The sequence below is a fragment of the Ranitomeya imitator genome, chromosome 1, assembly GCF_032444005.1.
Source record: "Ranitomeya imitator isolate aRanImi1 chromosome 1, aRanImi1.pri, whole genome shotgun sequence".
Classification (NCBI taxonomy): domain Eukaryota; kingdom Metazoa; phylum Chordata; class Amphibia; order Anura; family Dendrobatidae; genus Ranitomeya; species Ranitomeya imitator.
Genome location: NC_091282.1, coordinates 1,131,982,239 through 1,131,992,915, shown reverse-complemented (window position 1 = coordinate 1,131,992,915; position 10,677 = coordinate 1,131,982,239).

Genomic DNA, 10,677 nt, shown 5'->3' with positions numbered 1-10,677 from the left:
CCTCACTTTGCTGAATCTATTTCATCTCTACGTTTGTCTTTTCATCTTAACTCACAGTCATTATATGTGGGGGGCTGCCTTTTCCTTTGGGGTATTTCTCTGAGGCAACGTAGGCTTATTTTCTATCTTCAGGCTAGTTAGTTTCTCAGGCTGTGCCGAGTTGCATAGGCAGAGTTAGGCGCAATCCACGGCTGCCTCTAGTGTTGTTTGGAGAGGATTAGGGATTGCGGTCTGCAGAGTTCCCACGTCTCAGAGCTCGTTCTATGATTTTGGGTTATTGTCAGATCACTGTATGTGCTCTGACCGCTATGCCCATTGTGGTACTGAATTGCCTTTCATAACAGTACAGGAAGCCAAAAGTACTAATGATTCTCAATAGAGGGAAAAAAGAAGTTCTGAGACCATTTTTTTTTTCTTTGCACTGTGTTTTGCCTTTTTTTTCCCCTAGACATTTGGGTGGTTCAGTACACAGATGTAACGATGGACATTAGAAGTCTGTCTTCATCTGTGGATCAGCTCTCGGCAAGAGTACAAAAGATTCAAGACACTATTGATCAGAAATCTATGTTGGAACCAAGAATTCCTATTCCTGATTTGTTTTTTGGAGATAGAACTAAGTTTCTGAGTTTCAAAAATAATTGTAAATTGTTTCTGGCCTTGAAACCTCGCTCCTCTGGTGATCCAGTTCAACAGGTTTTGATTGTTATTTCTTTTTTGCGCGGCGACCCTCAGGACTGGGCATTTTCTCTTGCGCCAGGAGATCCTGCATTGAGTAATATCGATGCGTTTTTCCTGGTGCTCGGATTGCTGTACGATGAACCTAATTCAGTGGATCAGGCAGAGAAAAATTTGCTGGCTCTTTGTCAGGGTCAGGATGAGATAGAGGTATATTGTCAGAAATTTAGAAAGTGGTCCGTGCTCACTCAATGGAATGAATCTGCGCTGGCAGCTATGTTCAGAAAGGGTCTCTCTGAAGCCCTTAAGGATGTCATGGTGGGATTTCTTATGCCTGCTGGTTTGAATGAGTCTATGTCTTTGGCCATTCAGATCGGTCGACGCTTGCGTGAGCGTAAATCTGTGCACCATTTGGCGGTATTACCTGAGCTTAAACCTGAGCCTATGCAGTGCGATAGGACTTTGACCAGAGTTGAACGGCAAGAACACAGACGTCTGAATGGGCTGTGTTTCTACTGTGGTGATTCCACTCATGCTATCTCTGATTGTCCTAAGCGCACTAAGCGGTTCGCTAGGTCTGCCACCATTGGTACGGTACAGTCAAAATTTCTTCTGTCTGTTACCTTGATCTGCTCTTTGTCATCGTATTCTGTCATGGCATTTGTGGATTCAGGCGCTGCCCTGAATTTGATGGACTTGGAGCATGCTAAGCGTTGTGGGTTTCTCTTAGAGCCCTTGCAGTGTCCTATTCCATTGAGAGGAATTGATGCCACGCCTTTGGCCAAGAATAAGCCTCAATACTGGACCCAGCTGACCATGTGCATGGCTCCTGCATATCAGGAGGTTATTCGCTTTCTGGTGTTGCATAATCTGCATGATGTGGTCGTGTTGGGGTTGCCATGGCTACAAGCCCATAATCCAGTATTAGATTGGAAATCCATGTCAGTGTCCAGCTGGGGTTGTCAAGGGGTACATGGTGATGTTCCATTTCTGTCAATTTCGTCATCCACCCCTTCTGAGGTTCCAGAGTTCTTGACTGATTACCGGGATGTATTTGATGAGCCCTAGTCCGATGCCCTACCTCCGCATAGGGATTGTGATTGTGCTATCAATTTGATTCCTGGTAGTAAATTCCCAAAAGGTCGACTGTTTAATTTATCCGTGCCTGAGCACGCCGCTATGCGCTGTTATGTGAAGGAATCCCTGGAGAAGGGGCATATTAGCCCGTCATCGTCACCATTAGGAGCAGGGTTCTTTTTTGTAGCCAAGAAGGATGGTTCGCTGAGACCTTGTATAGATTACCGCCTTCTAAATAAGATCACGGTTACATTTCAGTACCCCTTGCCATTGTTATCTGATTTGTTTGCTCGGATTAAGGGGGCTAGTTGGTTCACCAAGATAGATCTTCGTGGTGCGTATAATCTGGTGCGAATCAGGCGAGGAGATGAATGGAAAACTGCATTTAATACGCCCGAGGGTCATTTTGAGTATCTAGTGATGCCATTCGGACTTGCCAATGCTCCATCAGTGTTTCAGTCCTTTATGCATGACATCTTCCGAGAGTACCTGGATAAATTCCTGACTGTGTACTTGGATGACATTTTGATCTTCTCGGATGATTGGGAGTCTCATGTGAAGCAGGTCAGAACAGTTTTTCAGGTCCTGCGTGCTAATTCTTTGTTTGTGAAGGGATCAAAGTGTCTCTTTGGTGTGCAGAAGGTTTCATTTTTGGGGTTCATCTTTTCCCCTTCTACTATCGAGATGGATCCTGTTAAGGTCCAAGCCATCCATGATTGGACTCAGCCGACATCTCTGAAAAGTCTGCAAAAGTTCCTGGGCTTTGCTAATTTTTATCGTCGCTTCATCTGCAATTTTTCTAGTATTGCCAAACCATTGACCGATTTGACCAAGAAGGGTGCTGATTTGGTCAATTGGTCTTCTGCTGCTGTGGAAGCTTTTCAAGAGTTGAAGCGTCGTTTTTCTTCTGCCCCTGTGTTGTGTCAACCAGATGTTTCTCTTCCGTTCCAGGTCGAGGTTGATGCTTCTGAGATTGGAGCAGGGGCTGTTTTGTCGCAGAGAGGTTCTGATTGCTCAGTGATGAAACCATGCGCTTTTTTTTCCAGGAAGTTTTCGCCTGCTGAGCGAAATTATGATGTGGGCAACCGAGAGTTGCTGGCCATGAAGTGGGCATTCGAGGAGTGGCGTCATTGGCTTGAAGGAGCTAAGCATCGCGTGGTGGTATTGACTGATCATAAGAACTTGACTTATCTTGAGTCTGCTAAGCGGTTGAATCCTAGACAGGCTCGTTGGTCGCTGTTTTTTGCCCGTTTTGACTTTGTGATTTCGTACCTTCCGGGCTCTAAAAATGTGAAGGCGGATGCTCTGTCTAGGAGTTTTGTGCCCGACTCTCCGGGTTTGTCTGAGCCGGCGGGTATCCTCAAGGAAGGAGTAATTGTGTCTGCCATCTCCCCTGATTTGCGGCGGGTGCTGCAAAAATTTCAGGCTAATAAACCTGATCGTTGTCCAGCGGAGAGACTGTTTGTCCCTGATAAGTGGACCAATAAAGTTATCTCTGAGGTTCATTGTTCGGTGTTGGCTGGTCATCCTGGAATCTTTGGTACCAGAGAGTTAGTGGCTAGATCCTTTTGGTGGCCGTCTCTGTCGCGGGATGTGCGTACTTTTGTGCAGTCCTGTGGGATTTGTGCTCGGGCTAAGCCCTGCTGTTCTCGTGCCAGTGGGTTGCTTTTGCCCTTGCCGGTCCCGAAGAGGCCTTGGACACATATCTCTATGGATTTTATTTCTGATCTTCCCGTTTCTCAAAAGATGTCAGTCATTTGGGTGGTCTGTGATCGCTTTTCTAAGATGGTCCATTTGGTACCCTTGTCTAAATTGCCTTCCTCCTCTGATTTGGTGCCATTGTTCTTCCAGCATGTGGTTCGTTTACATGGCATTCCAGAGAATATCGTTTCTGACAGAGGTTCCCAGTTTGTTTCAAGGTTTGGCGAGCCTTTTGTGGTAGGATGGGCATTGACTTGTCTTTTTCCTCGGCTTTCCATCCTCAGACTAATTGCCAGACCGAACGAACCAATCAGACCTTGGAAACATATCTGAGATGCTTTGTTTCTGCCGATCAGGATGACTGGGTGTCCTTTTTGCCTTTGGCTGAGTTCGCCCTTAATAATCGGGCCAGCTCGGCTACCTTGGTTTCGCCATTTTTCTGCAATTCTGGGTTCCATCCTCGTTTCTCTTCAGGACAGGTTGAGTCTTCGGACTGTCCTGGTGTGGATACTGTGGTGGACAGGTTGCAGCAGATTTGGACTCATGTAGTGGACAATTTGACCTTGTCCCAGGAGAAGGCTCAACGTTTCGCTAATCGCAGACGCCGTGTGGGTCCCCGACTTCGTGTTGGGGATCTGGTTTGGTTATCTTCTCATCATATTCCTATGAAGGTTTCCTCTCCTAAGTTTAAACCTCGTTTCATTGGTCCATATAGGATTTCTGAGGTTCTTAATCCTGTGTCTTTTCGTCTGACCCTTCCAGATTCTTTTTCCATACATAACGTATTCCATAGGTCATTGTTGCGTAGATACGTGGCACCTATGGTTCCATCTGTTGATCCTCCTGCCCCGGTTTTGGTGGAGGGGGAATTGGAGTATATTGTGGAGAAGATTTTGGATTCTCGTGTTTCTAGATGGAAACTCCAGTATCTGGTTAAATGGAAGGGTTATGCTCAGGAAGATAATTCCTGGGTTTTTGCCTCTGATGTCCATGCTCCCGATCTTGTTCGTGCCTTTCATGTGGCTCATCCTGGTCGGCCTGGGGGCTCTGGTGAGGGTTTGGTGACCCCTCCTCAAGGGGGGGGTACTGTTGTGAATTCTGTGGCAAAGCTCCCTCCTGTGGTCACAAGTGGTACTTCGGCTGATTCTCTCTGTGAGCTTCTGTTGGTGGAGGGAAGTGGTACTGCGGCTTCTGAGTTTCCTCCCTCAGGTGATCTGGTGAGGTCGTTAGGTGCTTCTCTACTTAACTCCACCTAATGCTTTGATCCTGGCTTCCTGTCAATGTTCCAGTGTTGGACTTGCTTTTCCCTGGATCATTCCTGTGGCCTGCTGCTCTGCATAGCTAAGTTCTTCTTTGCTATTTGTTTGCTATTTTTTCTGTCCAGCTTGTCTAATTTTTTGCTGGAAGCTCTGGGACGCAAAGGGTGTACCTCCGTGCCGTTAGTTCGGTACGGAGGGTCTTTTTGCCCCCTTTGCGTGGTTTTCTTTAGGGTTTTGTGTAGACCGCAAAGTTACCTTTTCTGTCCTCGCTCTGTTAAGAAAGTCGGGCCTCACTTTGCTGAATGTATTTCATCTCTACGTTTGTCTTTTCATCTTAACTCACAGTCATTATATGTGGGGGGCTGCCTTTTCCTTTGGGGTATTTCTCTGAGGCAAGGTAGGCTTATTTTCTATCTTTCTCAGGCTGTGCCGAGTTGCATAGGCAGAGTTAGGCGCAATCCACGGCTGCCTCTAGTGTTGTTTGGAGAGGATTAGGGATTGCGGTCTGCAGAGTTCCCACGTCTCAGAGCTCGTTCTATGATTTTGGGTTATTGTCAGATCACTGTATGTGCTCTGACCGCTATGCCCATTGTGGTACTGAATTGCCTTTCATAACACCCTTCTGGCATTTGCCAGAATTGACAGATGGCCAGTCCAGCCCTGTCAGGGGCTCTCCAAACACGACATAGCATACTCCAATTGTTCCAGCAAATTTTGGATTCAAAAAGTCAAATGGCACTCCTTCCCTTCCAAGTTCTGCCGTTTGCCTAAACAGTGGTTTTCTCCCTCATATGTGGTATTGACATGCTCAGAAGAAATTATACAACAAATTTTGGGGTCCATTTGTTCCTGTTACCCTTATCAAAATAAAAAAAATGGATCTGAAGTCAATTTTTTGTGAAAAAAAGTTTAATGTTAATTTTTTTTTGTTAATTCCCGCAAAGCACCTAAAGGGTTAATAAACTTCTTGAATGTGGTTTTAAGCACCTAGAGGGCTGCAGTTTTTAGAATGGTGTCACCCTTTGGGCATCTTCTATCATATAGACCCCTCAAAGTGACTTCAAATGTGATCCCTAAAAAAATGGTTTGGTAAATTTTGCTGGAAAAATGAAAAATCGCTGGTCAACTTTTAACCCTTATAACTTCTTAACAAAAAAAAAATTTTGTTTCCAAAATTGTGTTAATGTAAAGTAAACATGTGGGAAATGTTATTTATTAACTACTTTGACAGATCTCTGTGATTTAAGGGCATAAAAATTCAGTGTTGTAAAATTGCAAAATTTGCCAAATTTTTGACAAATTTCCGTTTTTCTTCACAAATAAACGCAAGTCATACCGAAGAAATTTTACCACTATCATGAAGTCCAATATGTCATGAAAAAACATTTTCAGAATCACTGAGATCTGTTGAAGCGTTCCAGAATTATTACCTCATAAAGTGACAGTGGTCAGAATTGTAAAAATTGGCTTAGTCATTAACGTGCAAACCACCTTTGGGGGGTAAAGGGGTAATATGTTCAAGTTCATGGTAGTGCAATAAGAAATAGACTGAACAAGTATGGCTTGTTTCAAAGGATTGCTGGGAGAAAGTGGCTTCTTTCTAAAAAGAACATGGCAGCTTGGCTAAAGTTTATAAAGTTGTATTTAAATGAAGGGTAAGACTCCTGAAATAATATCCTTTGGACAGACGAGAGTCCGTAGTGAAAATGTTTGGCCATATTGACCTGCGAAAATGAAAAACAGCATATTAGCACAAACACCTTGTATCATCTGTCAGGCATTGTGTTGGAGGCGTGATGATTTTGGACTGTTTTGCAACTTCTGGACCTGGGAAGCTGGCATTTACTTGACCCTGAACTTCTCTGTATACCGAACAATTCTAAAGTCAAATGTGAGGCCATCAATTCAAAGCTTGGCCGAAAGTGGGTAAAGGACTGATTTCAAGTACACCAGCAGGTCTACATCAGAATGGATGAAAAAGAGCCATTTACAGTCCAGAACTCAACCCAATAGAAATGTTGTGGTGGGACCTTAAGAGTGATGGGCATAAACGAAAGCCCACACACTTCAATGAACATAAGCAAAGAAGATTGGGCCAAATTTGTTGAAGAATGACAGACTAATAACGTCATAGAGAATATGATTACTTCAAGTCATTGCTCCTAAGGCCGGTTTCACACGTCAGTGGCTCCGGTACGTGAAGTGAAAGTTTCCTCACATACCGGAGACACTGACTCATGTAGACACATTGAAATCAATGTGTCTCTGCACATGCCAGCGTGTTTTCACGGACCGTGTGTCCGTGTGCAAAACACGGAGACATGTCAGTGTTCGTGGGAGCGCACGGATTACACGGACCCATTAAAGTCAATGGGTCCGTGTAAAACACGTACCGCACACGGACGCTATCCATGTGCAGTCCGTGTGCCGTGCAGGAGACAGCGCTACAGTAAGCGCTGTCGCCCCAGGGTGGTGCTGAAGCCGCCATTCATATCTTCTCTCCAGCAGCGTTCGCTGGAAAGAAGATATGAAAAATGCTTTTTTTTTCGTGTTTAAAATAAAGATCCCTGTCCCCAGCCCCCTCCCACCCCCAGTGCGCCCGCCCGCTGTTACTAAAATACTCACCCGGCTCCCTCGAAGCGTCCTCTCCGCGCCACACCTTCTTCTGTATGAGCGGTCACGTGGTGCCACCGATTACAGTCATGAATATGCGGCTCCACCTCCCATAGGGAGCTACTGATTCATGGGATGTACTTAATTTTCCACACACCTAATGTCCTAATGCGTAAAACCATAGGATTCAAAGAGGGTGTACTTAATTTTTCTCATCAACGTATATTCTTCTTTCTGTGATTATTGAATACAAATCATAAAACACTGACATTTATATAAAGTGTGCTGCCGGCCTAACATAAAATCAGGCCGGATTTACAAAATACAATATTACTTGTAAAATGTAAAATTTCGGGTTACAGGATCCTCTAAATCACAGGTTTGTACATATTTATATGGTTTTTTCTGATGATGTTTAACTGTGATGTAAAACAAATGTTCATATTGTAAATCACTATTTACTGTCTCTCACATGAATGGCAATAAACATTTACTATCTTAAAAAGTGTCTTACATGGACACGGTGGCTTAAAGCGGTTCTTAGGGCTGTCAAAGTACGACAGTAAAAACGCACCAGACAGAAGGGTTCGGGAATGGGTCTTGGTCTCTAAATAGACTGTGGATTAATTGTGCTCATAACCCTTAGGCTGCCGTCACACTAGCAGTATTTGGTCAGTATTTTACATCAGTATTTGTAAGCCAAAACCAGGAGAGGAACAATCAGAGGAAAAGTATAATAGAAACATATGCACCACTTCCGCATTTATCACCCACTCCTGGTTTTGGCTTACAAATACTGAGGTAAAATACTGACCAAATACTGCTAGTGTGACGGCAGCCTTACAGCACTTATCTCTATCACTTACGGAGCCTGAGTCAGGGACTTTAACACTTTTTTCCCCCCTCTATTTTTCTACATTCCTTCTGTGTCTCCTCCCTTTTGTATGCTCTACATGTTTACACAGCAGTCATGACTTCTTTTTCTGCTACTGTGCTAAACGTTTGGCCTCAGACAATCTTAGCTCAATGATGAACGCTTGCATATTACAGCAGAACTGGGGGGTCTGCATACATATAAGTCAGGAGGTCTCTTAGGCAACGTTCACATTAGCGTTTCCCGACGCTGCGTCGGGAAACGCTGCGGAAACGCATGCGTCATGCGCCCCCTATATTTAACATGGGGGGCGCATGGACATGCGTTGTGCTGCATTGTGCAACGCATGCGTTTTTTTTGCCGCAAGCGTTGGGCGCAGAAAATGCAACAAGTTGCATTTTTCTTGCGTCCAAATTTCGGCAAAAAAGGACGCATGCGTCGCAAAACGCAGCGTTTTTGCATGCGTTTTGGTGCGTTTTTATTTGCATTGTGTGTTGCATCGTCGACGCAGCGGCGCACAACGCAAATCTGAACGTAGCCATATACACAGAAATACCTGTGACTATTAGACACCTGGATCCTCACCTGCTGCTCTCAGTAATATTGTCACTTCTTACTGAAGTTGCCAACTGGTAAGACGACCCAAATAGGCTTTTTGAAAAATCTGCTATTCAATGCCTTGTGAGGTGAACTACAAGAGTTAAGTACCGTCCCAGTGGGTGCACCTTGTCGGGGTGGGATGGCTTTTACATTTTTTTTACTGAAAGAATGTTAAGTCCCCATGTTATTTCCATCTATTATTATTCTATGTTCTGCTGTAAATAAAATTTGTCAATAAGAAATTTGCAAGTTATTGCATTCTTGATATCTTAACATTTAGCACAGCATTGTAACTTTTTGGGAAGGGGTTAAACAATGTTTCCAGTGTAGACAAGGACAAGCCAGAGGGTTTACTTTTAGTTATGTGATACCTATATTCCTCCCAGGTTGAAAAGGGAACTGGTCACATCATTTTTAGTAACTAAACTGTCTCTAGTGTGGTTTTTAGAGATGCAATAACGCGTTGTTTTCAATCCAAATGGCGCCGTAATCATCTTCACCAATCACTTTGTATAGTTTTATAGTACCTTTTCATTCAGTAAACCAGGTGGCGCTTCATTTTATTTCAGTCACTGGTTCGTTATATTGTCTGTTATGATCCGGTGACCTTGGAGCTGCATGGAACTTTCTCTGGAGTTGGTGTAAACTGTACTGACCGCAAATCCTGAACTTAACACCGCAACTAGAAGTAACCGTGGGGTGTGCCTAACAAATCCTAGACACCTCGACACAGCCGGAGGACTAAATACCCCTATAGATGGAAATAGGAATTCTACCTTGCCTCAGAGCAGAACCCGAAAGGATAGGCAGCCCCCCACAAATATTGACTGTGAGTAGTAGAGGAAAAGACACACGCAGGCAGGAAACAGGATTTAGCAAAAGAGGCCATTCTAGCTAAAATAGGAAAGGATAGGACAGAATACTAAGCGGTCAGTATTAAAACCCTTCCAAAAATATCCACAGCAGAAAATACAAAAAATTCCACCATCTAACTAAAGATGTGGAGCGTATATCTGCAACTCCAGAGAATCCAACAAGACTAAGAAAACACTGACACAGTCTAAGCTGGACAAGAGAAAACAAATGAATAGCACAGAATTATTAAGCACACAGCATGTGTGCCACAGAAACAAAAACCAGACACTTATCTTTGCTGAATTGGCAGCAAGGCAGGAGGAACCAGACAAAGATCCAAAACCTCCCAGAACCATGGACAACTGGCAAGGACTAATGAATCCTGCACACCTAAATACCCCAGTCAGAACTGCAATCAGCAGAAACACCTGACCAGGACTGCAACTCAGGGACAACTGCATTACCACCTACAACCACTGGAGGGAACCAAAAAGCAGAATTCACAACAGTACCCCCCCTTGAGGAGGGGTCACCGAACCCTCACCAAGGCCCCCAGGACGATCAGGACGAGCCAGATGAAAGGCACGGAATAAATCAGCAGCATGGACATCAGAGGCAAAAACCCAAGAATTATCTTCTTGGCCATAACCCTTCCATTTGACAAGGTACTGAAGCCTCCGCCTCGAAAAACAAGAATCCAAAATCTTCTCAACCACATACTCCAAATCCCCATCAACCAACACAGGGGCCGGAGGATCAACAGAGGGAACAACGGGCTCCACATATTTCCACAATAAAGATCTATGGAAGACATTATGGATAGCAAAAGAAGTCGGAAGCGCCAATCGAAAAGACACCGGATTCATAATCTCAGAAATCCTATAAGGACCAATAAACCGAGGCTTAAACTTAGGGGAAGAAACCTTCATAGGAACATGACGGGAAGACAACCAGACCAGATCCCCAACCCCAAGCCGGGAACCAACACACCGACGACGGTTAGCAAAACGTTGAGCCTCCTCC